This window comes from Chrysochloris asiatica, unplaced genomic scaffold (genome assembly GCF_000296735.1).
Source record: "Chrysochloris asiatica unplaced genomic scaffold, ChrAsi1.0 scaffold00074, whole genome shotgun sequence".
Taxonomy (NCBI): domain Eukaryota; kingdom Metazoa; phylum Chordata; class Mammalia; order Afrosoricida; family Chrysochloridae; genus Chrysochloris; species Chrysochloris asiatica.
The window spans coordinates 6,613,245-6,639,858 of record NW_006408592.1 but is presented as its reverse complement, the minus strand read 5'-3'; the positions used below and the strand labels follow the sequence as shown (position 1 = coordinate 6,639,858).

The window sequence follows — 26,614 nt, the reverse complement described above, 5'->3', positions numbered from 1 at the left end:
CCATTTTGACCTTTTCCTTCTTTCTTGTCTTCTTAATGGCTTTTTGCTTTCTTCATGTATAATGTTCTTGATATCATCTCACAAATCTTGTGGTCTTTGGTCTTTAGTGTTTAATGTATCAAATCTGTTCTTCAGATGATCTCTAAATTCAGGTGCGATATACTTCTAGATACTAGATACTTCTAGATACTACCTCATTTTTTCTACAGAAGGGTACTTTTTTAAAAGGTATTTTTTTAAAGATACATTTAAATGAGGAGACATGAACCAACATATTTAGAAACTTTTCACTAGGTCTGATGTATGCCAGGTACTTAATAAGTAACAATGTTAGTGGTAAAACAGTAATAAAAATAATTATTGCAAATGGCACAAAATCTTTCTTATATGCTAGCACAGCCTTGGCATCATAAGTAGATTGTCTCAGCCCTATGAAGCATGTATTAATTTTATCCCAATGTTATAGATGATGGATACAAAGTTTAAAAAGGGCAATTTGCCCAAGATCACAAAGCTAGTAGGAAACTGGAGGAGTTCCTTCCAAATATATCTAAGTCCATAGTCAAAGACTGTTGTTGTTAGCTGCTGCTGAAACAGGATTCAACTCATGGCAACCCATGTACAATAGTACCAAACTATTGTAAGCCATAGGGTTTCACTGGTTTCTTTTGAGAACTATACCACCAGGACTTTCTTACAAGTCTGTCTTAGTCTAAAACTTTGCTGAAACCTTCTCAGTATCACAACAACACACAAGTCCCTACTAACAGATGGGGAGTCACAGCACTTGAGATGCATCAACCCGGATTCAAACCCAGGTTTCCTGCATAGATGGTGAGCATTCTACAGCTGAACTGTGACTACCCTCAGCCAAAGATACCATCCTCTAAGTAAGTTGGAATTAACACAATGGTAAATAACAACAACAACAAATCACCCCAGTCTGTATAAATATTTCTCCCTCAAGAGAACAAGGATAATTTCCCCCAAAATCAGTGGTAACAGCCAGGAATTGACTCCATTAAGTTGAATGAATGCTGAGGGTCACCTCCAAAATCCTTAGAGTATCAATTCATAGCAATGTCTATTATAGAAATTGCAAATAAAGTGATTTTATGAAAAGACATCAGATTTAACTCAATATAAATAATGGAGGAAACTTTCTGTGGATAGTTAAATGTAAAAAAAAAAAAAAAAAAAGGTTCTACTAGGGAAAATATAAAGTTTAGGAGGAAAGGGAAATTTGAGAGTAAATGTTGGGAAGAAACAGCATATAAGCAGAGAACCTTAAAAATATACTTTCTGGATGTGGACAGCTACCCTCAGTAGTAATGGTGGACTCCAATTTTCTAAGAGCAGCTTCAACATTGAGCTTTATGTAACCAGATAACTGTGATCTTGGTTCAACCACATGAGATAGGTAAATCACCCAGTACAGCCCCCCACCGGTACACAATAGAGGAGTAGCAGTAGTGGCTATATTACTAATATTATTCAGGAACTCTGGTAGCATAGTGGTTACAAATTGGACTGCAAACCTTAAGGTCAGCAGTTCGAAACTTCCAGCTGTTTCACGGGAGAAAGATGAGGCTTTCTGCTCCCGGAAAGATTTATAGCCTCGGAAACCATGTAGAGGGTCACTATGAGTTGGAACCAACTCCACAGCACATAACCACCACCAGCATCATTATGTAGTGGTTAGTAAGTAAATCTTCTTACAGTTAAGAAAAGTAGATGTCTCCATACATCGTGTCTCTGATGAGAGGTAAGTAATAACAGCTAACATTTTCAGGCACTCACTCTGTCGGACTGGTAAATTTACTCATTTAATCGTCCTAGTAACTATTTAAAGAAGATGCTATTCCCAAAATTTTATGGAAAAAACTACGAAGTTTGTATGTAATCACATAATGCATAGGTACTAGAACCAGAATTGAGTCCAGGTCCTTAGCCATCTTTCAATAATCATAGATATAAGTATATATGTCCCTGTTTCTAATGCAGATAGTACTATATTAGATAACACATAGTGTGTATATATATATACCAATATCAAATAATATAGCTTCTATTTCCAACAAACAGAATCTTGGTTAATATGCCCAAAAAGAACAAAGAAAAAAAAAATCTGCATTAAATCCAGCCCAACACAGACAGAAGCAAATATGAGTAGGAAGCAAAATGTATTCAGTGAATGAGGTGATGACCTACTCTACATATTAAACCAGATGGGATGACTAATGGAGGCAGATTGTCCTCGATCAATAGGGAGCTGTCAGGACCAGAGGGAAAAGCTGATAGTGAATAGACACATCAGAAATGCTTATAATTAGATAACAAATAGTCACCTGGGAAATATTGGAGGTTAGGATAAATTGATTGCAAAATCAGTAACAATATGAAAAGTATAGCCTTGAATGCCTCAGAGGCCAGACCAAAAAAAAAAAAAAAAAAAGAGGAAAGTATAGGAGACAAAGTATAAGTAGAGAAGGAAAAAAGACAAAAATAAATTGTGAAAGTATGAAAGAGGTTGCCTAACCTTGTACCAATCATTTAATTTTTGTATCTGCCCTCTGAGATATGTTTAATAATCTCATTTTACATAAGAGAACATTGATGCTTCAGAGAGGCAAAAGGAATTTAATTCCCAAGTTCACTCAAATATTATGGTGAATTTTCAAGCACAGCTATTAAGAATCAGAATTTAAGCTATCTTGACCCATAATCCTTTTAATTCCTGAGTTGCCTTTTAAAAAAGAATTCTACACATGTGGAAAATATGCCCAAGAGATTCAACTAAGAAAGAAAGTGGGATGGAATCTCAAGCCTCTTCTTTCCAACTAGCCTGATGGGATTTCTCAGATCTCAGAATCAGTATTGCATTTTGCCATGCACCAGTTGTGGGATGCTCACTTTTGTATTAACTGCTTGTAGATCCTTCCCATGTTTCCAATGGTAGAGACTGTGTTTTTGTTTTTGTTTTCCTTTTCCTTTTCATAGAGTTAAATACATGATAAGCAGGACAGAACAAAATAAAGACATGAGTATACACACATACATACACATTTCCTTACATATTTTGCTAAGGATCCAAAAGAGAGATGTACACAGTGTTGGAACAGTTAGTCTGTCTAGTCATAGCTTGGTTAGCTGGGGTCTATGATTGCAGTTACATGATTCATACAAGGAAGTATTTTTCTGCATTCTAGAAATTTAACTTTAGGCTGTACCACATCATTTTATACCTGGTATTTACATCATTGTTCAGGAATAAATTGCACAATTCTTGTAAGGGAATATTTATAGACATTGAGAAGCTTTATGATTCTCTATCTCTAATGATTCCAAAATTTAAGTTCTGTTCCTGCAACACCCTACTCCTGGTACCAAATTCTTCTTCATTTAAGATTCTTTAACAGTAATAGAAAATCCAATTTAAAATGTCATGAGCAATAAGGAAAATTTATCACCTCATGAATCCATTCATGTAAATCCTAAATAAGATGGCTCCCATATGGTTAGTCAGTATCTTTAAGTACTCAGGTTCTTTCCACAGTCAATGTGTCAGCTTTGCCCTCAAGGTAGCTCCTCTCATGGCTGAAAACTGCTGCTACATTTTATAGCATCTCATCAAAATTGGAAACCCTGTGCAGGGTCGCTATGAGTCGGAACCGGAACCAACTCCACAGCACATAACAACAACAACAACACCTAAAGGAAACAGCATTCATTCTTCTTGTGTATTCTATTTAAAAATAAGATTTTTTGTTTTGTCTCAGTGACCAAGATTGGGTCACATGCAATTTGAAACATATAAACTCAATGAGGGAAGGGATGTAGTCTATCTTTGTTTAATTTTATATTCCCAGAACTCAGAAAAATATTTGACATATAGCTTATATTTAAACAACCTGTAACTTTCTATTTCACTTTATATTTTATAATTGTTGTTGTTAAGAGTCATCGAGTCGGTTCCGACCCACAGCAACCCTGTACAGGGTTTCCAAGGGTGTAAATCTTTACGAGAGTAGAAAGCCTCATCTTTCTCCCGCGGAGCGGCTGGTAGTTTCGAACCGCTGACCTTAAAGTTCGCAGTCCGATTCATAACCACTATGCTACCAGAGCTCCTTATATTTTATAATAGTAACCATAATAATGTAGCACATATGTTGAAAATATTGACTCTGGAGCCAAATTGCCTGGGATTTTGTTCTTTCTTTTTGACCTCAGGTCAACATAATTGGATAAATCATAGCCCTATATTCATGACACCGTATTATCATTGTTTCATGTGTAACCTGTTTATTTATTCATCTATAGGAGCTCTGGTAGCATAGTGGTTACGAATCGGGCTGCGACCCGCAAGGTAAGCAGTTCGAAACTACCAGCTGCTCTGCGGGAGAAAGATGAGGCGATCTGCTCCCGTAAAGATTTACAGCCTCGGAAACCCTGTTCAGGGTTGCTATGGGTCGAAACCGACTCGACGGCACTTAACAACAACAACAACATTTATTAATAATGTTATAGGAACCCATGAACCCAACACTGAAAACAAAAATTAGAACCTTGATAATAACGTGTATCTAATTTTATAAGGAGCTCTGGTAGCGTAGTGGTTATGAATCGGGCTGCGAACCTTAAGGTCAGCGGTTCGAAACTACCAGCCGCTCCGCGGGAGAAAGATGAGGCTTTCTACTCCCGTAAGGATTTACACCCTCGGAAACCCTGTACAGGGTCGCTATGGGTCGGAACCGACTCGATGGCACTTAACAAACAAAAAACAAAAACAACTCTTTAATATATTTGTTAATATTCCAGCATACTTTTGCATGTCACCATACTTCATTTAATTTAACTGCTTTGCTTTTGCCACCATGTATTCTCCTTATCATCCTTAATCATCACCTGAGTAATTTCAGATTTTTACTACTGTAAAAAGAGCTTCTATAAACAATCTTGCATATCTCCCTTTGAGCACATGCAAGTATTTCCCCAAGGTATTTGCACCTCAATGTGGATCTGCATAATCATGAGTTACATGAATATTTAAATCAAGTAGATAAAGCCAGTTTTCCAAAGTGACCCAATTTACACATCCAACAGCCAGAATGTCTAAAAGAGATGTGTGGCTCTGCATACCTACTTCTCACTTATTGATGTGGTTAGGTTCCAAAGATTAGGTAATTATGAGAAAATCTACATTATGCAAAAAAATGGAGAATGGTCAGTTCAGATCACAAAATAGAGGATGACTACATGATTCCATAAAAGTCAAATCATTCAGAACCATGACCTTGTCAAGTTAATACATAACCTTAACCATGACAGCCAGCATTAGTCTTACCATACACCTCAGAACTGCATACTTCTCATGTGTCCATTTTCACTATCTCTACCCATACTGTTTCATCACGATTAACTTAGATGTTCTGCCCCTTAAGGTCTCTTCCATGTTTTATAGTGCCTGCTGTCAATTTTATTTCAAATAGTTAATTCTTCAAAACAGCACAATGCTTAAGGTAAGCATTCTTTATTTATTGAATGAAATTATTGTTAATTTTAAAGATCATTTCATGGTATAGTTTTGTTTAAGGTTTAAATATTATTTATAGGAAATAGATTCATTTCTATTTCCTGTAAATGATATTAGAGGAATTCCTCTAGTTTCAATAGGTCCATTAAGTCTGCTTTCCATAAAGACACACACAACCTTGCCACCTGTGTCTAGGGTAATTTAATATATCTGTGATTTGGTTTTTCTCTCTGAAAAATGAGAGAAGGTAGACAATATATTAGCTACCTCACTGTTTTGAAGACTAAAGGAGTTCAACATATGAGAAATTAATATAGTACCTGATGCTTATAAATAGAATTTAAGTACTAACTTTTATTATTACATGGAACTTGCTATGTGCTAGGCACTAAAATACTTTATTTCATGGAACCTCACCAAATCTTATGAGGCTTCAATGTTATCATCCCCATTTTATAAATAAATAATTGGACCACTGGAAAGACAAAATAATTTGACCAAGATCACACAATCAAGACAGAGAAGCATCAGAGTGTGCACTCCCACAGCCTGACTCAGAGTCTCTGTTATTAACCATCCTATCACCCTGACTCTTTCCTCATCATTAAACTGAAATGTTGGAACAAGGAAAGGGGGACGATAATGAACACTTTCTGCTACTACATGGGAGTCCTGGTGTGGTGCTGTAGGATAAGCACTCAACCACAATGTCGGTTTGAACTGCAAGGATGGCAGTTCAAATGCACCAGTTGCTCCTTGGAAACCCTATACAGGATTGCTGAGTGAAAACCGACTAGATGGCACTTACAACAAGTACTATGTGAGTCCTGGTATCAGAGTGAGTTACACGCTGGGCTGCTAACTGCAAAGTCAGCTGTCTGACTACACCAGACATTCTGTGGGAGAAACATGAGGCTTCCTGCTCCTGTAAAGATTTACCTCCTCAGAAACCCTATACAGGGTCACTAGAAATTGGAACCAACTCCACTCACACAACCATCGCCGACACCACTATTATGTTCATGACACATGTGGAGGAAATAGTTCCTATTTCCAAAACACCTATTAGACTTCAGCATAATGCATATAATATGCAAAGCATAATAACTAGCACATAAGGTTGTTGTTGTTAAGTGCCATGGGTGTTTTCAAGTACTAGTTGTGATTATTATTATTTCAAAAATCCAATGTGACAGGTCTTTGTATTTCATTAATGGGAAAAATGAAACTTTGGAAAGTCAAGTAATTTGCCAGACATCATATGTTACCAAGTAGTTATAGGCACATAAGGAGCTCTGGTAGTGTAGTGGTTATGAATCAGGCTGCTAATCTCACAGTCAGAAGTTCGAAACTACAAGCTGTTCTGTAGGAGAAAGCGGAAGCTTTCTGCTCCCATAAAGATTTACAGCCTTGGAAACCCTGTACAGGGTCGCTATGAGTCAGAACCAACTCCACGGCACACCAACAACAAACAACAGTTATAGGCACACAAGTCCATCTGACTATAAAGCCACAGAGCAACCAATAGATTGAAACTACTGACCTTGAGGTTAGCAGCCCAATTCATAATCCACTATGCTACCAGAGCTCCTTAAAAATAAACTTCAGTAATAAAAAAAAGCCCATTGCCACCTAGATGATTCCTACTGATAGCAACCCTATAGGATAGAGCAGAACTAACCCATGCAGAATGGTTGGTCAGTTTGAACCTCTGACCTTTTGGTTAGCAGCCAAGCTCTTAACCGCTAATACAGTAGGGCTCTTTGTATAGGTCATAAACCACTCACTGCCATCATCAATTCTGACTCATATAGTGACCCTGTATGGGCCTGTCTATGCTGTAAACCTTTATGGGAACAGAAAGCCTCATTTTTCTCCTATGGAGTGACTGGCGGGTTTGATCTGTGAACCTTGTAGTTAAAAGCCAGTGTTTATTCTATAGTGCTACCAGGATTCCTATATACGTAATATTTTGCATGAATTTTGTGAGTCATTATATAGAATTAAATAACTCACAATGTACAATGAACAAGCAGGGGCTTGGAATACAGAGTCAATGTGTGAACACCCAGCTCAGAGTTGCTGTGTGACAGAGAAAGACTATAAAGGTAGTCAATGAAGAAGGAAGGAGTCCTTTTAACTTGTGACCTAGCCCATGGGATGAGAAAAAGAAACACACACAAAGAGAAGAGAGGGTCCAGATGGTCTGAAGTGCAGGAAGTTACACAGTCTCCTGAGCCTCCAGCTGGTTCCCAGTGACATGTCCCAAGTGGCCATGGATCTGACCTATCTCCGTGTGATTGGAGGAATTGCCATTGAAAGTGGCTGGCAATGAGGAAACAATAAATGTGGTATTTGTCCTTGTTGACCTTTAATAATTCATAGCTAGCCAGGGTCAGAGTCAGCTCCACAACAGTTTAAAAACAATGCAAGTGTTAAGTTCCATTCTTCAGGTGAGAAACAGTGAACTTAAAGAGGCTGAGTAACTTGCTTTATGATATGTGTTTCATAATGGTGGTGGTGGTGGTGGTGAAGTGCTGTGGAACCAGTTCCAACACACAGCGACCCTGTACAGGGTTTCCAAGGCTGTAAATCTTTAAGGGAGCAGAAAGCCTCATCTTTCTCCCACGGAACAGCTGGTAGTTTCCAACTTCTGACCTTCTGGTTTGTAGCCTGATTCATAATCACTATGCTACTGGAGCTCCTTCATAATACTAACCCATAATTGCTAGGGTCCAAAATGCATACTCTGTATCACAATGGTGTATGCCTTAATAGGAAGAAAGCTTTGAAACCAAAAACCAAACCCACTGCCATGGAGTTGATTACAACTCATAGTAACCCTACACAGGATTTCGGACACTATAGACTTTTAGGGGAGCAGACAGCCTCATCTTTCTCCTGTGGAGCAACTGGAGTGTTTGAACTGCCAACCTTGAAGTTAGCAGTCCAATGTCTAGCCCACAGTCCCACCAGGACTCCTTGAACAGAATGTTCAATGCAGTATGAGCCCTATTACCGGAGGTATAAAAGAATAGGTTGGGAAGCCACTTGGCTGGAATCTTACTAAAAAGATTAGTATAATTATTCATTCAAGTCAAACTTACTAAATGCCTACTATATATAAGCCATAATGTATACAAATTAAGAATTAAATAAAAAACAATATTGCTTCAAGTATGCTAATTTAAGCATGAGGTAAAAAATGAAACTCAACAATTTAAAAAATAATAATAATTTCTCCACCCATGGAACTCTGTAACTGTCCTAAAGAAGCAAAACCTGTGAAGTGTGTTGAAGCATTGTTGTTATTGTTAAATGCTGTGGAGTTGGTTCCGACTTACATTTTTTATGGGTCCACTTTTGCTTTGACTGAACCACTTCCACTTTTTGGTAGCCATTGCTTTGATTGTTCATTGTCTTTAGGATCCTATGTGTACATTTATGTTTCCATTCCTGTTACATTGTTCCAAGAAAAGCTTCAGGGTCTTGAACCTACAAGGTTGGCAGTTCAAACCCACCAGCTACTCCTCAGACACCCTACACAGGGTCACTCTGAGTTAGAACTGACTCAACTGCAGTTAACAACAACAATGGGGTTTATTAGAGAAGTTAACAGGTTACAATTCAGGTTCACAAATGTTTAAGACACAGCCCTTTGGGTCAGGACAGTCTTGTCCCAGCCATGCCTACAAGCAGGTCTCCCTCTTGCCCTTGGTTCCTTTTTCCTTGTTCTCTCTGACCTGTAACATTGAACAATGTTACAAAACTCCTTTAGCACTACTGACAAATGCTCCACTCCACCATAAGCTTCAGCCTGAAAGGCACTCAGCTCAACCTCCTTGGGTCAGCACACCTAGCTCCTACAATTACTGCCAGCAGGCACCCCACTCTGCAAGTGAGCCTCCTACTCAAGCTAGCCTCCTACCCAAAGCTTCTCAGCTTTATTCACTCCTTGGGCCAGAAAACACACTGCTCTGGCTCATGCTCTGGCTCTTGGTTCTGATGTTGCTACCCCTGTGTCACTCCTCTGGCATCACCACTGTGTCCTATGAAAAAGAGGTTCAATATTCAGGGATTTCACAGTCCAAAAGATGCACGTCACTCCTCTCTCTCTTGTTGGTAATAACTCCTCCTGATTCTGAGATGACTTATTTCATACTGTACGGATAGCAAAGTTGACCAATCTTCCACGTTAGCATTCCACTGTTTACAATCACAATTAACCCTGTCACTCACAACTGAATCATATTATCTTATCAGCATCTTCCCCCACCTTCTCTTACCCTGACCAATCAGGAAAAGAGGAAATACACCCAGTTTGCATGGTCTCACTCAATTGTTTGGTGGGAGTTATAAAGACTATGGCTAGAAGAACCCTTTTAAGTAATTCACTGCACTGCAAATATGAACAAGACTAATTTTTTCCTCATAAATCTATGTGTCTGGTCTGTGGCTGCAAGCTTCATCTTCAACATCATTTTGTCCCTTAAAGTGAATTATCCATTTGTAAACTGCTGATTTCTTTTGGTTATTATCCCCATAAACTGATGTAAAGCACTAGTGATTTCAGCATTCTCCCACCCAAACTTCACTATAAATTTAATGTTTATTCTTTTTTCAATTTTAGCAAAATCCATTTTGCCCTAATAAAGACTCTTTTCAAACTGATGTCTTATCCTACTAAAGTGTCTCAAACTAGGTCATGTTCAGACAGGTTATAACAAGTTGGTATGCATTTATTTTGGTGCTAAAATTTTTTGAAATTCATATAAAAGTTTTCATAATTATATGTTGTAGTTAAATGCCATCCAGTCAGTTCTGACTCATAGTAATCCTATTTAGCATTTCCAAGGAGCAGCTAGTGGGTTTGAACTGCCAACTTTAGAGTTAACAGTCCAGTTTGTCCTACAATGCCACACCTGGACTCTCATTCTAAATATACATATATGGAGTCCTGGGGTGGCACTGTGAGCTACTGTGATGGACTGCAGAGTCAGTTTGAACCACAAGGTTGCCGGTTCAAACTCTTCAACTGCTCCTTGGAAACCCTATACAGAGTCACTATGGGTTGGAACTGACTCAACAGCACTTAACAACATTTACATAGAGAGAGAGAGAGAGAATCAGAGAGAGGGGCAGAGAGAGTCAGAGACAGACACAGAAACAGAAAGAAAGATTTATCTCAAGGAAATGGTTCATGCAATTGTGGCAACTGGAAAGCCCCAAATCTATGGGTCAGACATTAGGACAGAGACTGCTCCTGACTCATATAGTTGCAGGGGCTAATGAACCCACAATCAGCTGGTCAGACAGGTTGTTGGCTAAGATGGTTGTGAAAGGTGCCAAATCTTAAACTCAGCAAGTCAGGTGGCAGGATTCTGGTTCACAGGGTTGCAGAAGCTGGCAAATTCCAGAATGGGTAGGTCAGTTAACAGTCTTCTAGCTCAGATCCCAAGAACCAGAGATCAGATGATGATGAGCTGCATGTAGGATCCACAGCAAGGGAGTTTTGTGAGAATATTCATTTTTATACTGGAAGCAGGTCATACTCCCTAGTAAATTTCCCCTACACCAGAGAAGAGAGTCACAGGAATCTTGCCATCTTGTAAGATTGCGACTCAAGAGACATTCCATGTCTCATTAGCATATAGAACTTCTATATGTTAGAATCTATAGCACATAAAACGGAAGATAAGTACATCAGATAATGAAAGAGGACAGTCACACAATACTGGGAATCGTGGCATAGCCAGGTTGAGACTTAACCATGACTATGACTTTATTTTTCTTTTTCCAAATAATTTGAGCACTTCCTAAGGCAATTAAACAGGGAAATGATTACTTCAGTTACCTGATCTCTCTCTTTCCCAATATATCTCCCAAAGGAGCTCTGGTAGCGTAGTGATAACGAATCGGGCTGCAAACCTCAAGGTCAGCGGTTCGAAACTACCAGCCGCTCCGCAGGAGAAAGATGAGGCTTTCTACTCCCGTAAAGATTTACACCCTCGGAAACCCTGTACAGGGTCGCTATGGGTTGGAACCGACTCGACGGCACTTAACAACAACATACCCTCATTTTAATATTCTAAGTTCTCATCAATGCCACTCAAATTTGAGAAGTAAAATCCAGGAATTCCTACAATATTTTCTAAAACTAATTGATGAACCTTCAAGCTGTGATATAGCATGAAGAGCCTATCTCCTAAGTATTCCATATACTTTTACTACTATTTCACCAAGGATAGACCATTATTTTCTGCTGAAATCATTATTTTGTTTCATCTCTTCAGGCTGTATAGTTTATCTATCTTTATAACAAAAGGTATAGATATCACTTTTGTTTCCTTCATATACCAGAGATTATGAGACATTTTCCTACTAGTTCCTCCGTATAATGAAAGGAGTAAAACAAGTGTCATCCTCCAATGCCTTATTCCTTCATTAAAAACATGAAAAATTTTCAATTAGATACTGCAGGAAGATTTTATAGCTTAAGTGGTTCTGAAAAATACTTCGTGTTTATTTTCACATTATGAAGCTTTTGACAAGAATACATCTTAAATTCCTTTTATTCTGTGCATTTGATTGGAAGGTGGTAACTGATTATTACAAGGCTGAACAGTAAGCATTATGGTTCAATGTGTACTTTATGAGACAGATATAGGTCACATTAACAACAGAAAAACAAGAGAATACTTTATGTAAATTTGAAAAAGGCTTAAAACCTTTCAATGATTCCACCATTGCTTATAGTGTCTTTACATTAAGATTACACTTTGGATCTTTGAAAATAATACATTGGAGGGGCGGGGGTCACCTATGGCATTTCTAATTAAGGGGATCTGGGGTGGGCCTAAATACCAGAAATATATTTGAAGGCTTCAGATCAGTTCAAAGGGTACCCCAAATGTAAAACTACTGATCTACCTGATACAGTCCAAAATCTTTACCATGATTACTAGAGTCAATATACCAGCCCCATTTCTAAACTACCTTAAAATGCATGCTTACATCAAACTGAATTACTTGTACTTTTGTTTATCACATTCCCTTCCCTAGAATGCACTTTTCCACTTAGTGAATCCAATTCATAGTTCAAGACCTAGCCCAAGTATCATCACCTCTTTCACACTTTCCTAGTTACCTCCCCCAAGAAAAATTAATCACACATTGTTCTAAGTAACCTGCCAGAAAGAAAACAGTTGCCATTGAGTCGATACTAACACATGATGACATCATGTGTGTCAGAGTAGAACTGTGCTTCATGCAGTTTACAACGAATGATTTTTATGAACAGATTTCCAGGGTTACCTTCCAAGGTGACTTGAAGTAGACTTTAACCTCTAACCTTGCAGTTAGTAGCTGGGTGAGTTAACAGTTTGTACCACCACACCCACTAGAAAAACTGAAATGAAAACTGCAGACATAATAAATGTTGGTGAGGATGTGGAGAAATTCTAGTCCTAAAAAGTTGCTAGTCAGCCATTTTGGAAAGCAGTCTGGCAGCTCCTCAAAATGCTAGATGGATGGAATACATAAAGCCACTATACCAGAAAAAATTGGTCAATGTTCAAACAGTTCAAGAAGTAATATAGGATCAAAAACCAATGGTAATGAAGGAATAAATCTAAGCTTCATTGAAGAAATTGACAAAAAAAAAAAAAATTAGGCTCTGGGAATTGACAGAATGCCAAATATGATGCTTCAATAAATAGATGCAAAACTGATAGGTTCACTCATTTTTTTAAAGAATTTCGGAAGATCAATACCTGGGCAACCGATGAAGAGGTCCATATTTGTACCCATTCCAGGGAAAGGTGATCCAACCGAACATGAAAGTCATCGGACAATATCATTAATAACACACCCAAGCAAAATTTTGCTGAAAATAATTAAACAGTTACAGCAATATATCAATAGGGAACTGCCAGAAATTTAAGCCAGATTAAGAAAAATCCATATAACAAGGATGTCAGATGTCAGATAGATCTTGGCTGAAAGCACAGGATACCAGAAGTTTATATGTTTTATTAACTATGCAAAGGCATCCAACTGTGTGGATCATAACAAATTATAGAAAACATTTCAAAGAATGGGAATTTCAGAACACTTTAATTGTGCTTATGTGGAATGTGTGCATGGATGGACCAAGAGGCAGTTGTTAGTACACAACAAGAGGATACTGTGTGGCCTATACTCAGGAATGGTGTGTGGCAAGGTAGTATCCTTTCACCATACTTATGCAAAATGTTTGGTGATTGAATAATCTAAGAATTTGGACTATGTGAAGAACAATGTGGCATCAGGATTAGAGGAATACTTATTAACTACTTGTGATATCCAGATGACATGGCCTTACTTGTTGATAGCAAAAATGACCTGAAGCATTTACTAATGAAGATCAAAGACTACAGTCTTCAATATGGATTATACTTCAACATAAAGAAAACAAAAATCCTCAGAACTGGACCTATAAGCAACATCAAATGCAGAAATATTTGAAGCTGTCAAGAATTTCATTTTACTTGGATCCACCATCAACACCAATGGAAGCAGCATTCAATAAGTCAAATGACATGCTGCACTGGACAAATATGCTTCAAATGATCTCCTTAAAAGCAACAATGGCCCTTTCCGTCTCCGGCCGCTGCAGGGAGAGGAGCTGCTGCCACGTCCACGCATCTGCAATGGATGGTCCTAAGAAACTGCTCCAGTCTCCTGATCAAGAGGAATAAGCAGATGCACAGCACCAAGCCCAAAAACTTAAAGGCCTGCAACTCTTTCCGCTATAATAGGCTGATTCACCGCAAGACTGTGTGTGGAGCCAGCTGCCTACCACAAAGGGTTTGTAGTGTGTTGAAACGGAGGTCAGACCAGCTGAACCCCACCACCTCTTAAGTGCCTACCAGCCTTAAAAAAACGCTCAGCAGCATTCAGCACATGATCCGCAAGAACAAGTACCGGCCTGATCTGCACAGCTAGCCCCATTCTGCGCAGCCAGAAACCCAGGCTGTGAAGAGAAAGCGGACCAGCCCTACCAAGAGCTCCTGGAGCGCCCCTGGCCACAGAGCAATAAAAGACCACATTCTTCACCAAAAACAAACAAACAAACAAAAAACCCAAAACAAGCTCTGAGGATTAAAGTGCACTTGACCCAGCCAGGGTATTTTCAATTGCCTCATATGCATATGCATCAGGATTGGAGGAAGACTCATTAACAACCTGCAATATGCAGATGATACAACCTTGCTTGCTGAAAGTGAAGAGGACTTAAAATATTTACTGATGAAGGAGCACAGCCTTCTATATGGATTACATCTCAATGTAAAGAAGACAAAAATCCTCACCACTGGATCAATAAACAACATTCTTATCAACAGAGAAAAGACTGACGTTGTCAAGGACTTCATTCTTCTTGGATCAACTATCAATGCTCATGGAAGCAGCTGTCAAGAAATCAAAGGACGTATTACCTTAGGCAAATCTGATGCCCAAGACCTTTTTAAAGTGTTGAAGAGCAAAGATGTCAGTTTGAGGACTAAGGTGTGCCTGACCCAGCCATTGTATTTTCAATAATCTCATAAGCATGTGAAAGCTGGACAGTGAATAAGGAAGACCATAGAAGAATTGATGCTTTTGAGTTATGGTGTTGGAGGAGGATATTGAAAGTGCCATGGGCTGCCAAAAGAACCAATAGATCTGTTTTTGGAACAAGCACAGCCAGAGTGCTCCTTGGAGGCCAAGATGGCCAAACTTCAACTCTCATACTTTGGACATATTATCAGGAGGGAGCAGTTGCTGGAGAAGGATATGATGTTTGGTAAGGTGGAGGGTCAGAGAAAAAGAGGAAAACCCCCAACAAGATGGATTGGCCAAGTGGCAGCATCGATGGACTCAAGTGTGGCAACAGTAAAGAGGTTGGCCCAGGCTCGGGCAGTGTTTCGTTCTGCTGTGTATAAGGTCGCTATGAGTCGGCACCGACTTGATGGCACCTAAAAACAACAACAACATATGCATGTAAAAGTTGGACAATGAATAAGGAAAATGAAATAGCAAAGTATCTGAATTGTGGTGTTAGTGAGAAATCTTGAGTTCACCAAGGGCCTCCAGAAGAACAAACAGATCTGCCTTGGAGTAAGTACAGACTGGGAATTCCTTAGAAGCAAGGATGGTGAGACTTTGTCTCATGTACTTTGGACATGTTATCTGGAGGGACCAGTTCCTGAAGAAGGACATAATGCATGGTAAAGTAGAGGATCAGTTAAAAAGAGGAAAACCCTCAAAAAGATGGATTGACCCAGTGGCTACAACAATGGGTTCAAATACAGCAATGACTGTGTGGATGGCGTCGGACTGGGCAGAATTTCGTTCTGTTGTAAGTCATTATATGTCAAAACCAAATCAATATCACCAAGTAACAACAAAATGTTAAATGTAAAGTTACCATATGACCAGCAATTCCACTTCTTCTTATATACCAAGGAAAAATGAAAATGTATGCTGATTCAAAAGCTCATACATGAATATTAATAGCAGCATTATTCACAATAGTCAAAGATTGAAACAATACAAATGTCCACTAACTGATGAATGTATAAATTGTTCTTTTTGTTAAGTGCTGTTGGTTCTGACCCATAGCGACCCTGTATAGGATATCTGAGGAGCAGCTGGTGAGCTTGAACTGCTGACCTTGTGTTTCAAACTGACTTTATAGTCCAGCGTATTAACCTATAGTGCCATACCAGGACTCTGATGAATATATAAATAGATGTGGTATATATATATCACTGTAGGAAAAGCACTGGACTGTGAACCACAAGGTCGACAGTTCAAACTCATGAGCTGCTCCTTGAAAACCTTGTACAGGGTCGCTATGAGTAGGAATTGACTCAACAGCACTTAACAGCAACATATATAGAATGAAATGTTATTTAGACATTTAAAAAATTAAAATGAAGTACTAAAATATGCTGTATGAATTAACAATGAAAACACTGTCCTATATAAGAAAAGAGTCACTTACTTTATTATTTCATATACATGAAATGTCCAGAATAGGCAAATTTATAGGAACAGAAAGTAGATTAGTGTTTGCCTGAGTGTAGGTGAAGGATGTTAAGAGGACATGGCTCTTTCTCAGGACAAGCAACATCCTAGATTTCTATTCCTTTTGTTGATACTACATACTTTATGTGATTCTGGGAATCTACCAATTGTATCTGGAAAATAAGTCAAGACTTACTGTTAAGTGCTGTCAAATCAGTTCCAACTCTTAGTGACCCTGTATAGGGTTTCCAAGGAGCAAATGGTAAGCTTGAACTGCCAAGTTTGCAGTTCAAATTGACCTTGCAGTCCAGTGCAGTAACCCACAGCACCACACCAGGACTTCAACTCAAAACTTATCCCACGTTATTTTGTTTAAAATGTATTTAGTTTGAAGGCTGTAAGTATATAGTTCCTTATATTAATACCACCTGAGAAACAATGCAATGTGAAATGCTTATGTTCTATGATGCTTGGGAATAAAAATCAGGAGACAATTTATCAGGAAAATGTTTTCAAGAAGATCTTTGGATAATGCACCAACCAAACTGAAGTCATTTCACAATCAAAGCACCGTTCTAGACACAGGAGATTCAAGATGACTAAGACATGACTCCTGCCCCCAAGGAACTGGCAAGTTTATTTTAATATTTAACTATTAAGAAATGAAATCACAAGTCTTAATCAATACTTTTCAAGTAAAAATGTGGGTTCAAAACCAATTCTCTACTGGAAGAAAAAGTTTTTAAAAGACTTACGTGTGGGGAAATAATGTTAAGATATTTGGCTGTCTTTTGAGTGGTGGTTTCCCTTGCATGCCATTGTAAAATAGACACTGGAGGGGCAGAGAAAGGAGTAGCCAGAAATATCACCACAGAAAGCTTGTAAGTCCGTCTTCTGCCTATAACAGATTGGAATACCTAAAATGGGGCTACAACTTGCCCAGTCTCTGTATTACATAAGACCATAGGTAGAATCCTGAACCCCATCCAGAATCTTCTGAGGTAGGAAATTCTCACTTGACAGGACAAGCAGACCAGCCTGGAGCAGCTAGAAGAACAGAAGATACTTCTTGAAAGAAAGACCAACAGGAAAAATACAAAACAATAATGTCAGTCCAACTGACTACTATAAAAACAAGCAAGTTGCTTGCCCAGGAGACATCAAGGCAAGTGGTCAGTTCCCCTCAGGGCAAACTCCTATCCAAAACTAAGACTTAATGGGAATACATAAGCAGACACCTGTTCTTACTAGTGACCACACTGGTCACCAATAAGGAGAAGTGCAGGAAAAACAGCAATGAAGCTGTGAGCTAAGTCCCACCATGTTCAACAGACTCTTGTGAACCCAGGTGGAACCCGGGTGGCCAGCAGTTTGGCAAGACCTGGTGACTCCTGGGCCCAGAATCAGTGACATACAGTGGAGAATTAAGTGTCCCGCTGATAAGAGAGGGCAAATGCATAAGAACACCCACTCTTGCAGATAATACCCACTTGACCTGGTTTCAAGGGATGGATAATCAGAGCTCAACTAGAAGAAGAAAGAAGAGGGAAAAAAAAGTAATCTGATACAATTCCATGAACTTGACCTATACCTATGGATGCAGTAGCTCAAAAGAGGGAACAAATCTTCATAGCGAGGATCATACCCAACCCCCACCATACACAGGGTAGACAGGGATGGGCAACTTGGACACTGGCTACCCAAAATCGAGGGACTACAAAGGCAAGAAGTGACTGGCTTACAAGCTTTCAAGAGGGAACCTAGATCCAGAGGGTGTGGAGGAAGGTAGAATCTCCACTAAGCAATATCCCATCTGTACAGGCGGGGCTGATGAAAGGAGATGGGGCTAGCACTCAGGTGGTACAATAGTGAATAATTGCTATCAAGACTTACTGTGAGAGTTGAAAATGTAAAGATAGATGTTTTGCAGCAAAAGGAGGGGAGTGGTTGACTTTGCAGTCTAGAAGCGGAGGTCCCTGGGACCATCAAGGGAGAACAGTTGAGTGCGGGACCCTCTTCAGAGAAAGTGACTCCAGAGATGGAGGCAGAGACAATGATGTGGAAAGATGGAGTGGCTGGGAACTCTAGACCCAGAGAGGGAGAGGGGCTGTGTGCTGACGACCAGGGTGCAGGCTTGCAAGGTGTACCCTTTGGTTGGTTGATGACACATGGAGGGGATTGTAACCACAGCAATTTAATGATATAGGATAGGATGCATGTAAAGCTAATGTTCTCCCATGTAAACTATCACATAATTCACAATAAAACATTCTAAAAATGATAATAAAATAAAATAATTCACTAAAAAAAGACTTATGTGTTCTATTTCTTTTTATATTTGATGATGAATTTCATTGATCAAAAATGCTTCTGTAAGAATCTTTAATGTACTGACTTATTCATTTAATAATTTAATTTCTGACCATATCACACATCAGGCACTTTGCCAAGTACAGATGGCACAGAAAATAGTAAGATAAATAATTTTCCTTAGAGGCATTTTTAATGAAAACAGATAAATACAATAAACATTGTTGTTATGTACTGTGGAGTCAGTTTCGACTCATAAAGACCCTGTATAGAGTTTCCAAGAAGTACTGGTGAGCTTGAACTTGCTCTTTAAACTGACCTAGCAGTTCAGCACATTAACCTACAGAGCCACCCATTAACAACCCTCATGGGGATCATGAAAGGCTTCTCAGTGACAGTAACACTTAACTTGAGTCTTCAGGAACAACTTGGAGTTTGCTAAAGGTATTTATTAGAGGCAATGTTTTTTTCCTTATACACTAACCAGTATGAGGTTCTACCATTAACAACCCATAAGTCTTGGTGTGGCGCTGTACGATCAGCACTCAACTGCTAACCACAAGGTTGGTAATTCAAACCCACCAGCTGCTCCTTGGAAACCCTCTACAGAGTTGCTATGAGTCAGAACTGACTGGACAGCAAAAATAGGTATTATACCTATTTTCAAGATTAAATCAAGGAACCAAAAATCACAGTTAGGACTTGGTAAAGCCAGGGTTTCAGCCCTACTTTGGCTTATTCCAGGTGGGGCTTTTAACATTTATGTGATCTTGCCATCACTTAGTTCCGACTCACAGTGACCCTGTACAACACAAAACACTGCCTCATCCTGTGCCATCCTTACTACTATTATTCTTGGTAGTTCTCATTGTTGTTAGGATTTGTATTCATATCTTCCTGACTCTAAAGTTTACCTACTTTAAATTGTATCATACCGTGTCCTAAGATTTATTGGAGTTGGTAGACACATATATATACTCAGAAATAAAAATTCATTTCTAGATTGAAGTCATATTTATTCAAGATTATGTTGAAATTACACAGAAATGGCAAAATGATACATTACAAAGTACCTATTTGAAACCACTTTTCAGCCTCGACGCTAAGTGAAATACAAATGATCTATAGCTGGAAATTTATTAGTGCCAATTTCCTTACCAATATTTTATAAATATGTATTAATAATCTTCACTAAACAATGTGCTGTAATTAAAAGGTTAATTGAGAATCAGTAAAGTACACAAATGTTGATGTCCTGACTCAGATACAATGATACCATGTGGCAGGTTGATTTGCACTGACATTAATGTCAGTTCTGTGATGTTTCAAAATAGCACATGGCATCTGATGGATACACTTGAGCATTCAGCTGTAGAATCAGGGCCAGCTTACAATGTCTAAAGCGTCTTATTCACACCACTTGAGACATAGTCCAGGGTTATGACTGAGATCATAGATTCTAGAGTCAGACTGCTTGGGTTCAAATCTCAAATCCTATATTCCTGCCTGTGTGATCTTAGACATGTTACATAGCCTCTCAGTTCTAAGGTGGAGATAATAATAGTACCTTGTGGTTCAAAGCGGCCTTGCAGTCCAGTGCATTAACCTATAGTGCCACATTGTTGTTGTTGTTATGTGCCATGGAGTCAGTTTCAATCCATAGCGACACTGTACAGGGTTTCCGAGGCTGTTACCTTTACGGGAGCAGAAAGCATCATTTTTCTCCCACAGAACAGCTGGCAGTTTTGAACTGCTGACCTTAAGGTTCACAGCCCGATTTGTAACCACTATGCTACCAGAGCTCCTTATAGTGCCACATTACGGTGTCTTTAACAAAAGATCCATTCAGAACAGCAGCCTTTGAGGCTATCTGCTGAACCAGTTAAATTCAAGGCAGAAAGTTCAGCCCAGAGATTATAACAACTGTTTGGGGGAATTCCGGTCCTGGTATGGCACAGTGGGTTAATGCACTTGACTGCAAAGTCGGCTTGAACCACAAGGTCGGCAGTTCAAGCTCACCAGCCGCTCCTTGGAAACCCTATACAGGGTAGCTATGGGTCAGAACTGACTCGATGGCACTTAACAACAACACCAATCTTGAGAAACAGATCTGTGTTGGAGATAGTGGAGTCACAGTGCTAGCTCCTTGGAAGCCAGGGTGGCCAGACTTTCTCTCATATATATAATCATGAGGGACCAGTCACTGTAGAAGGATACCATGTTTGGTACAGTGGAAAAAGAAGAACACCCCCAACAAGATGGACTGGCACAGTGGTGGCAGCGATGGGCTGAGGCGTAGTAACGATTGTGAGGTTAGTACAGGATCAGGCAGTGTTTCATTATGTTGTGCATAGGGTCGCTATGAGTTGGTACCTACTCAATGGCACCTAACAACAACAATCTTGATAAATTAGCACAAAGGACACAGAATAATAGTGGGGCTTGTTAGCGCAGTGGATACGAATCGCGCTGTGAACCTTAAGGTCAGTAGTTCAAAACTACCAGCTGCTCCGCGGGAGAAAAATTAGGCTTTCTGCTCCTGTAAAGATTTATAGCCTTGGAAATCCTGTTCAGGGTCGCTATGGGTCGGAACCAACTCGACGGCACTTAACAACAACAATATTATAAAAGAGGAGCCCTGGTGTGCCGCAGAAGGATAAGTACTCGGCCTTAAGGTGGGTTTGAACTACAAGGTCGATGGTTTAAACTCACCAGCCGCTCCTCAGAAACTCTATACATGGTCATTATGAGTCGGATGCAACTCAGTGGCACACAACAACAACATTATAAAGAAGTTGGAAACTGCATTGCTGAGAAAGAGTCCAGGGAAATTGCACCAAGGAATTTTTGTCCATCCTCACAATGACTGTGCTACAAGAATTTTGATGACAAACCTTACCATAGTCCTCAATTCCCTTAATCTTATCCCTTCAGACTACTTTTTGTTCCCAAAACGTAAAGAACATTTAAAAGAAATGCAATACGAACCCTTCTAGGGTGGAGTCTGTGGGTTAATGCGCTGAACTGCAAGGTCGGTTTGAATCGCAAGGTCAGTGGTTCCAGCTCACCAGCTGCTTCTAGGGTCACTATGAGTCAGAAATGACTCTACGGCACTTAAAAACAACAACAAAGGATACCAAAGAATTACTGGTGTGGTGCTGTGGGATAAGGCACTGGACCGCAAGATCAGTTTAAACTTCAAGATGGGCAGTCCAAATTCACCAGTCATTCCTCGGAAATTCTGTAAGGGTCATTATGAGTCAGAACTGACTCAATGGCACTTAACAACAACAACAAATTGAAGAATGCAGAATTCTTCAGGGAAGGGATGTTGTTGTTGTTGTTGTTGTTGTTGTTGTTGTTGTTGTTGTTAAGTGCCATCAAGTCCGTTTGGACCCATAGTGACCCTGTATAGGGTTTCTGAGGAGCAGCTGGTGAGCTTGAACCACCAGCCTTGCAGTTCAAATGGCTTTGCAGTCTGGTGCATTAATTCATAACGCCACCCATGAAAACACCACTTTCAGCAACATAGAGACCTAGATGGGGGAATATGTCAAGAAACAACAGTTTCATATTTTGATATTTTTATTTAATAAAGGATTCCATGATTTTAAAGCAATACTTTTTCATTTACCTCCATATGAGAGACACCCAATGTACTGCAAGTCCGCATACAAAGAGACCAGAGACAACAATAGCCAATACAAACAAATAAGCAAAATTAATTTAATTCCTTATTCTTTAAACATGTAACAATTTGAAAATACAATGAAAAGTTCGTTCAATACTTCCATAGGCCACAGAAGCTTTCTGTGTTAACTTCAGAAAGCATAGGAATAGCTTAAGAAGAAGTTGATGACTGGCAAGAAAAAAATGTGGCAAACTTTTAAAAGTTGGCAAAAATTATATTTTATTACAAATTGTCTTGACTCTGCCTCACTAAATGCACCCAAGTCTTTCGCACTAAACCTAATCCATCTTTCTACAATCTATTAATTGTTGGCCCTTAGTAAAGCCCTATATAGCATTTCCGTGAAGTGGTTGGTGGGTTTGAACCACTGATCTGGTGGTCATCAGTACAGTGTTTTTCCTACAGCACCACATGAGGATTCTACTTTTTCTTAGTTTCCCTGTAAGCCATTCACAAAATGCATTTAAATACAGTATACAAGGTCAGTTTAAACTGCAAGATCAGTTCAAACTCATCAGCCACTCCTTGGAAACCCTATACAGGGTTGCTGAGTCAGAAATGACTCAAAGACACTTAACAACAACAACAACAACCATTTAAATATCTTTTGCAAAAGGTTTGAGAGGAAATTAAGAAAAAGTAGATTATGTTACTTATTTGAGTTGATGGCAAGAAATTGTTAAATGAACAATTATAGCTAAATGGTATATTTGTGCAGCTATGGAGTCCTAGTGTGGTGCTTTAGCATAAGCACTGGACTGATAACTTCAAAGTCGACAGTTCAAACTGACCAGTCCCTCCTCAGAAACCCTATGCAGGGTCACTGAGTCAGAACGCACTCGACAGCACTTAACAACAACACAAGCCCTGAGAAAGGTCCATGTTGATTTATTCATCAGAGCCTTGCTGTTGAGCCTCTGATGCAGCAGGTATCCAATAGACACGTGCTGCGAGAATTCATGGATTTTGGCATTATGTACAAACACCAAACACAGCACTGTGAGAATACAAGGAAGAACACACTGGAGTCTGCATGGAGATTTTAGGGGAAGATTTATCTTCAGAAGCCCCTCCCCGCCCCCCTCCCTTGTTTTTTAATTGAATGAGGCACAATTGAGAAAAACTAAGCAAATTCTTGCAGTCACTAAACATTTTTTTAAAAAAAACACAACAGCAGGATGAGTGTTCCCACTGGGGACAACATGTACGGAAGCACAGAGGCGTGAAATGGCCCAGAGTATCTGGGCATCTGCAGGTTATTTGGTGGGGCTGAATCTAGGACTTGCTGGGAGAGAAGTTAAAAAGGCAAGCAGAAGCCAAATCCTAACAAACTCTGTGTGACAGACCATGCTTTGTAGTTGAGACATTTTCTTACAAAGAGATTACTCTGTATGTCTGGAAAGGATAGAGCTATTATCCCTTTGGTTCAGGGCACCACACTTTCATGAATACAAATTACTAAACTATCTTGTATGGTAGTTTGGGGATGCACTTTTTTGTCCATGCTAATTGAAAAAAGCAGTAGTTTGCCCAGTTCAAAGTGTTTTCTTTGGAGGCCCCAAAGTGTGGAGGCTTTTCAGCTCATATAACTTCAGAGGCAAAACAGCACACTGAGCATTGAGTCTAAGAACGTTCCCTGCCTGTCATTACTGTATTGACGGAGATCAGATGATTCATGAGATGAAATGGCATTCCTGTCTATTCATAAATTGAAACACAGACAGACACAATTGAAATCCTAACATACATGGGAGAAAAGCCTAATTAGGATCATCAGAGTACGCTTCTAAAACTGTGCTGAAATACAAGGAGAGTGAAAAAAGGACCTCCAGGTTCTTTGATTAGCTATGCCTGAAATCTGCATATTCATGCTCATCTGGAAAGCTACCGGGAGCTATGCGGTCCTTATGTTCCATCTGCAATTGCCATCTTCTTTCCCCGATTCCCTTAATTCCCATACTAAATAATTGTTTTTAAAAAAAGACAAGAAATGACAACATGGGAGAATATACTTTTATCACTGTTTTACAGCCTCAAGCCTAGATTAACAACTCAAGATTCCTCATTCTTAGAGATACTGTTACTTATCCCGATATTAGTGGCATTCCAAGATAATTAGACAAAACTATGTTAAAATAAGGAAAGCACAGAAAGCAGGTCAGGGATGCCTAATAAAGAGAGTGGGGTAAGAGGAAAACAGATAGGAAGTTCTAGGACAAAGGTGTTACTTAACCTAGAGTCCGTGAACCACAAAGGGTAATTACTATGGAGAGACTTCAAGGATTATTAACTTGCATTGAAAAATATAATTATGTCTTATTTACTCTGATTTTTAACAGAAACTTAGCATTTCCTTCAACTATGAATGTAAGTAATAAAGCACAGTATTATTACTAGAACCTGTGGCACCAAGAGAAATGGCAGCTATTTCCATAAAACATTACAGATTGCAACTGGCTGGTGATATTGCTTATATTTACAACTGTTTTGGAATTACAGTAGTATTTAGACTCATCTCTAATCACACTTAATCATAATCTTACTATCTACAGATGGATGCAATGAAACTGCTGGACAACTCTGCCCGATTAGTCATTCATCCGCTAACATTCAGGACCAGGAGACTGTCATAGCTTTCCAGTGTACTCTGTCTAAAATCACTTTTGGCTTACTGTACTCCTTTAAAATCTGTCTATATGAGACCAAAAAGTCAACAACTACTTTTTAAAAAAGAAGAAAATTCAATGGAGCAATAAAACTAGATTGATGAAGGCAGAGAATCCAAAATGGAAATAAGAGAATGTTTAGACATTGCAAAGAATATAACCAATGTCACTAAACTTGTATGGTAGTGGTTATGTGCCATGGAGTCAGTTTCAACTCATAGTGACCCTTACAGGGTTTCCGAGGCTGTAAATCTTTATGGGAGCAGAAAGCCTTTTCTTTCTCCCACAGAACAGCTGGTAGTTTCGAACTGCTGACCTTGAGGGTCACAGCTTGATTCGTAATTGTTTAATGAGAACCTAAACTGTAGAAGCCCTGGTGTGATGCTGTGGGATAATGTGTCAGACTGCAAAGTCTTTTGAACTGCAAAGTTGGTGGTTCAAGTTCACTAGCTGCTCCTTGGAAACTCTATACAGGGTTGCTATGGGTCAGAATTGACTCAATGGCACTTAACAACAACAACAAACTGTTATTTAAAGCTTCACTGAAAACACACTAAAATATTTCTAAATAATAAAAAATTTTTGACAAATACATGGAGAGTAGGAACAAGTAATTTTTTAAAAACTTCTTATTGTGAATTGAATGAAAGTTTACAGAGAAAATAATCAGTTTTACATTCAACAAAGCATACTTTGCTACGTTGAATGGTGTTAATCCCCTCTGTGTACCAACAGTTAAGAGCATTTACTTTTCATTTCAACTGTTGGATTCCCCCACCTCCCACTACCTTCATCTTTCCTCGCTAACCTCTTATTGTATATTGTCTGCCCTCTAGCCTGTGAATAATGTTCCCTTCCTCAACCCCTGTAACCATCATAGATTAGTTCTTTTATCAAGAAAACATTTTTTTTTTAACTTTTTACCACATTGATCTCATATAATGTTTGTTCCTTTGTTATTGACTAATTTCACTCAGCACAAAGTCCTCCAGGCTTAGCCATGCTGTGAGGTGTTTTGCAGTCATCATTGTTCTTCAACATTTTGTAATATTGCATTGTGTGTATGTAGTTGTTTAACCATTCTTCAGCTGATGAGCATTTGATGCCTCTTGTAGAGGATCTATTGAAGGATCCTGTTGTCTTATTCATTCTGCTCTTTTTGTTTCTTGACTGGTACATTTAATCCATTTAAATTTAGAGTAATTATCAATAGGTAAGGAGCTCTGGTAGCGTAGTGGTTACGAATCGGGCTGCGAACCTTAAGGTCAGCGGTTCGAAACTACCAGCCACTCCGCGGGAGAAAGATGAGGCTTTCTACTCCCGTAAAGATTTACACCCTTGGAAACCCTGTACAGGGTCGCTATG

At 39.1% G+C, this 26,614-nt stretch overlaps 1 pseudogene; it reads left to right on the top strand.

Moving 5' to 3' along the window:
- LOC102840712 overlaps nt 1-26,614 on the top strand; it is a 156,382-nt pseudogene that overhangs the window by 40,825 nt on the left and 88,943 nt on the right.